The sequence below is a fragment of the Urocitellus parryii genome, chromosome X (genome assembly GCF_045843805.1).
Source record: "Urocitellus parryii isolate mUroPar1 chromosome X, mUroPar1.hap1, whole genome shotgun sequence".
Lineage (NCBI taxonomy): Eukaryota > Metazoa > Chordata > Mammalia > Rodentia > Sciuridae > Urocitellus > Urocitellus parryii.
The window spans coordinates 86,306,861-86,312,860 of NC_135547.1; positions in this window are offsets into that span (position 1 = coordinate 86,306,861).

Sequence of the window (6,000 nt, forward strand, 5' to 3'; positions counted from 1 at the left end):
TTCTATATCTAGGAGTCATCAGTATATAAATGGTTCTTGAATTCGTGGGAAAGGGCAAGAGCATTCAGGAAGAATGTATTATGCTAAAAGAGGCATGGGCCTAAGAGCCCTGGAGACCCGCAGCATTTATGGTATAGGTGGAAGAAAAAGATCTCATGAAAGAGGCTGATAAGAAGTGCCCAAAGATATTAGGAGGAAAAAAAAAAAAAAACAGAAGAAAATAGTGCCATAAAACCAATGGAAGTTAATGTTTTTAAAAGGAGAGAGAGGTCAATAGTGTTTAATGCTGCTAAGATGTAAAGAAAAGTGAGGCCTGAAAATATGTAGGAATTTTGACAATTTGGTGGGGTCTCTGGTAACCTTGGAAGGAATATGTTCAGGGAAGATATTTGTGGTTTGATTGCCAATTACTTACACTGGTATCCATTCTTCTCTCCCTGATTAGTAATAGAACATCTCATTTTTAGATGGATACATAATTCCCCTGGGAATGAAGGCCATGAGGACTGGAGTCACACTCTAGGATGGAGCAGTAAAGTGAAAAGAACCTGGATCCCTAACAATTTTATGGATCCACTACAGACTGTATGCTTTTGACTTCCTTTTAATGAGTTAAATAAATGAATGTCTTATCTAAGCCATTGCTGTTTTGGAGTTTATCCCATAGTGGTTTCCTGATTGCAGTGAGTTGAGATGTGAGTGGCAGGTAAGGTATTCATGAAAATGAGTAGTTTTTTTTTAAAAAAAAATATTTTTATTAATTTATTTTTATGTTGCGCTGAGAGTCAAACTCAGTTGCTCGCACGTGTGAGGCAGTTGCTCCACCACTGATCTACAACCCCAGCCCAATGAGTAGTTTTTAAAGAAATACCTGAGCCTGCTTTCAAGGCTTTCCCAAAATCTAGCTCTCACAATTTTTTTAGCCTTTTTTCTGTTGTTTTTTTTTTTCTGAGAACTATATACAGTTGCCTAGATTCCACCTAAACAGAATATTTCACCATTACCAGATGTGCCCTGCCTTCTCTTGCCTAGAAGTTTTAGATCATGTGAATTCTTCTCCATAAAACACCCTCAGTTACATCTACTACTCTATTAGATCTACCCTCTGTTACAGCTTCCAACATTTTTAAGCCTTTAGGATCCTGGAGTAACAGAGTTAGAAACTTCAGGATATTCAAGAGAGTGAAGCAAAATCTCAGTGTCAGTTAATCAGAAAGACAACTCCCAAAGATTTCTGAAACCTTAACTTCCCCAATCCCATCTCAGTTCTATCACCTTCATAATACTGTAAAATTCCTTGAGATCTGGAGATTGGAGGACAGAAGACAACCTTATCAGGAGAGAAAAGACAAATATGTTCATAATCTTCATCCTTTTATCCGGGAGTTTTCTTCCCATCTTCTTCCCATCTTCTCATTAACTCTTAGAATCTTTTGCCTATCAGTGTTCACCCATAAACATTGAAGAACCTAGGACACTAGGTCTTGGGCCTATTTTCAGCATCCATAGATTGGCAAGAAAAAAACTGAGATTATATGGATTCTACATATCGTTTAAATAGAAAGATGAAAGATGAGTTATCATCCCCATTTAGGAGATAAGAAAAAGTAGGTGAAAGATTGCTTAGTGCATAATGTCAGGATGAATCTTTTCTAATCCCAGAGCATTCAAGACTCCCAACTCCTGAATATCAAATGAGAAGCCCAGTATATCCTTAACACCAGTACTGTCCTAAGCAAAATTTCTTTCTCCCAAGCTACAGAATCAGTATCTCTGAATTTTGGAAAATTCAGAGGTAATGCTGGCAGAGGGTGACAAAGATTTCCTTCCAATGATTCCTATTATTTCTTTAATCATCTAAGCTGTACAGCACAGCAAATTTAAATTTAAATTGTACATAATACTTTCTTATTCTTTATAGCCTGGTTGCCACTCCCGATTCCTGTGAGCCCTATCTGTCCTCCAACATACTGACAGCTCCACTGCTTTCCATTTCCAGGCTCCTAAGTCCTCTCTTTGATCTGCTGTTGGAATCTTTTTTTTACCCTTTTATATGTGTAAGGCAATTTAACTCACTTTGTGTCACTCTAAACCCTGAGGGCCATATATCTACAACAACATGACTATATTTTGTTAAACAAACAGGAAATTCCCTGTAGATAAGAAAATCCACTACTTACTTTTGGATTAACACTGCTTCTCCCCTGCTTTTTGTACATAGATTCCTGTCTCAGAACAAGGCTGTGAGGCAAGATTGACCCATTCAACAGAAAAGGAGGACCAACTACATATTAGGTGTCTCTTCAAAGGTGGCCATTGCTTATAAAAGACTTACATTTCTGCTGTATGAACACCAGCCTCATTTTACAGAGGACAAAATTAGGGAATAAAAAGAGTGAATTGTCCCAAGGAAAGCAACTATTGAGTGGCATAGAAAGGACTTGAACCCAGATCACTAGGATGCAAAATACCATACCCTTAGCCTCTACATTAGGCTAGTTCCAGAATATTCCTTCCAACTCTTTTATTTGGATGTAGTTTGTCGCCCAAGGGTTCATGTGCCAAAGACTTGGGCCTCAGAGTGATGATGGTGAGGTAGTGGAACCTTTAAGAGGTGAGGCCTAGTGGAAGATGATTGGGTCATTTAGAGCACCACTCTTAAAAGGGGTTAATATAGCTCTCATGAGGCCCTGGTAAGTTTCTGCAAGAATGGGTTAGCTTAGCCCCTGAATTTCTCTGGCTTCCTGTCTTGCCATATGATCTCTGCTTCTTGCATGTTCTCCCACCAAGATGTCTTCTGCACCATGTTTTCGTGCATTCAAGGGGGCTCTCACCAGATGAGAAACAGATGGGGCCACCTGATCTTGGACTTTCAGCCTCCAAAACTGTGAACTAAATAAGTCTCTTTTCTTTATAAAGTTTTTACTCAGCCTTGGGTATTTTGTCATAGAAATAGAAAACAAGGTAATACACCAATCCTCTTCATAAACATGTTAGACATATTACATATGATTTTCATCTATGGAAGCAAGTCTAACTGGATATCCATATGTATATGTGGATATTGTCATAAAGTTCAATAGGGTATATAATTATTTCATTTGTGTGATCAACATAAGGTTTTTAACATTTGATTTTTATTAAATTCATGAGTTTACATGGCAACAAATCAAACAATACAGAAAAGCATGTGATGAAAATAGCCCCCTGCCTTGACTATCCCCATCTCCATTCTATCCCTTCAAACCATTTTTTAAAAGATTTTTTGGCTTTAGTTCTCCCAGTGGTTCCCTTCACAACTCTATAGATAATATGTATGCAGTGTTTCTTGGTTTATAAAATTTAGACACTATCCTATTCACTTCCAAAAATACCAATGAGAATTTTATGTACACTGCCCCCTCACTTTTACTTCTAAACCCCTGCAATGGTTAGCATCAATATTCCTTTTTGTTATTGGTTAATTTTGCATCTTGAAAAAAATACTCAGACCCTCATTTCTTATTCTATCCATTTTTGAAAGCTGTTTTTAACTGCCCACTTTTGAGGCAAGGATACTAGGGACACTTCCCTCCTCCTGCTCATTCAGAGTCCTTCACTATCAGTTTTATCTTTGCTTTTGCATTATCCGGATTATTAATATTTACATTCTGTTCTGTAGCCACACTAGGTCTTCCCTGCTTTGCCTCTAATGATTGACTCAAAAATCTGAAAAACCAACAAACAACATTTACATTATCATGGCTATGTAAATATTTTTCAAAGTCCAGCCAAGTAGTGTGCCACGAATACACTTCCTTCTGTACAAGCCCAATGTCACAATTTCTGGGCCTGTCAAAGGAGAATGCTTCTAGCAACAAACAAGGTCAAATGGGAGTTTCTTTTAACTGCATATAGTCATATTCTATTTTGTTTTACATTTCAACCATGAATTTCTTGCATAATTATACACACAGAGTTTATAATAACTTTTTCCTTGAATTGCATTGCTTTTATTATATTCACTCACTCAACAAATATTTATTGAGTGTTCACTATGTTCCAGGCATTGTTCTGGGAGCTGAAGCTACAGCAGTGAAGAAGTAAGAAATTCACTGAGCTAATTCTAGTGAGGGAAAGAGAAAAACGAATCAGATAAATATGTAAAACACATAAAATTAAAATGTAAGATAAGTGTTATGGAGAAAAATAAAGCAAGGTAAAAGGGATGGAGAATACCAGTGAAGGTAGGAGGTTATTTCAGTTCTCAATAGGGTGGTCAGAGAATGACTCATTGAAAAGGTAGCATGTGAGTAAAGACTTGCATGAGGTGAGAGAGCTAGCCAAGTGGATACCGGGGAAAGAATATTCCAAGCAGAAAGAACAACCAGTGCAAAGGCCCTGGGGCAGGATTGTGCATGGCATTTTCCCCCATGCCTGGCATTTTTGAAGGATATAAAAGCCAGGGTTGTTACAGTGGTAGAGAAAGGAAGAGAGGAAACTAATAGGAAATGAGGTCATATAGGTAATAAGGGCTCACCTCGCCAATCCCTCTCACATAGGGCTGTGTAAACCATGGTGATATCCACCAGAGGGTTTTGGATAAAGGAGAGAGGATCCAACTTGAGTTTTTAAAGGATCTGAAAATATACTAAAGGGAGATGGGGCAGAAGAGGGGATGACAAAGGACCAGTGTGGGGACTGCTGCAGCAACTGTTTGAGTTGGATCCAGTATTTCCTGGATTCGCTGTTCTGGGAGCCTGCTCTGCAGATCTTTCTTTAGCTGTAGGAAATTGACTTCTAATATGCCTTTTTTAAAGTTTTCTTCATGGTTTCTGTTCTTTTGACCTGGAACTTCTATTATGTAAATGCTGAACCTGCTAGATTGATCTATATCTCTTAACATTTTCTCTCATATTTTCTGTTTCTTTGATTTTTTTACCTTACATTCTGGAATATTTCATCCATGTTACTTTCCAGTCTGTCTGTTGCTTTTTTTTTTATTTTAACAACTTGTTTTCAATTTCTGAGGAGTCTTTATTTTCTCTGATTGGTCCTGTTTTGTGGCATCTAGTTCTTGTTTTATGCATGTCTTAAATCTCACTGAGGAACATTACCATTTTTCCCTGAAGTTCTCTTTTGTTTCCCAAGTTCTCAAATTGCTCTAGGGTCAGTTGTTCTATTTATTTTAATATTTTGCTCTTGTGCTACAGACCTCCTTAATTTGCCTCTGAATCCTTGGTTATCTATTCATCTTCAAGAGAAAGTGACTGGATAGTTGGTGTAACTTTTCTGTTGCTATATAAGGAAAGTTGTTCTGTAGCTAGGACTTTCCCTCTGAAGAAATTCCAACAGGAAACTTAGTGTGGACTTAGGGAAGGTGGCAATTGACAAACTTTGGGACCCCCAAATGTCAGAATAAGAGGTTTTTGTTATTCAATGTCAAATTCTATAGGGGAAATCTGAGTGTCCAGGGGAAGTTAGTCATCAGAGATTTTGCCCTGAAGGTAAGTGCTGGAAGCTTGTGTAAACTATGAGAGTAGAAAGGAGAGAGATAAGGGTTCTGATGAATGCTGATGGCCCCCATGCAGACCTCTAAGTACTTTCCAGTTTCTCATCCTCACTTTTCACCCAACCCTCCATAGGACCTGCAAACACAGAGTCCAGAGCACCTCAACTTGGTGTCTCCCAACTCATTCAGCCACTGGAGGGACAAGAAGCTACCCATACTTTTGATGTTTGCCCTCATCCTGGCAGCTATTTACTGAACACCTACCTTATGCTGAGCATTCCAAAAGTACAAATTCACTTAAACTCACAACAACATTATGAAGTAGGTGCTATTATTATCTCATTTTGCAGATATGGAAACTAAGGCTACAAAGAGGTTAGTTGACTTGCCCATTATTACACAGTCAGTAGCTGGCAGAACTGAGATTCAAACTCATATGATCTGAGTCCAGAGCCTACATTTTGAACCACTGCTCTGCCTTAGCCCACCTTGGCTTCTAACTCTTCTGG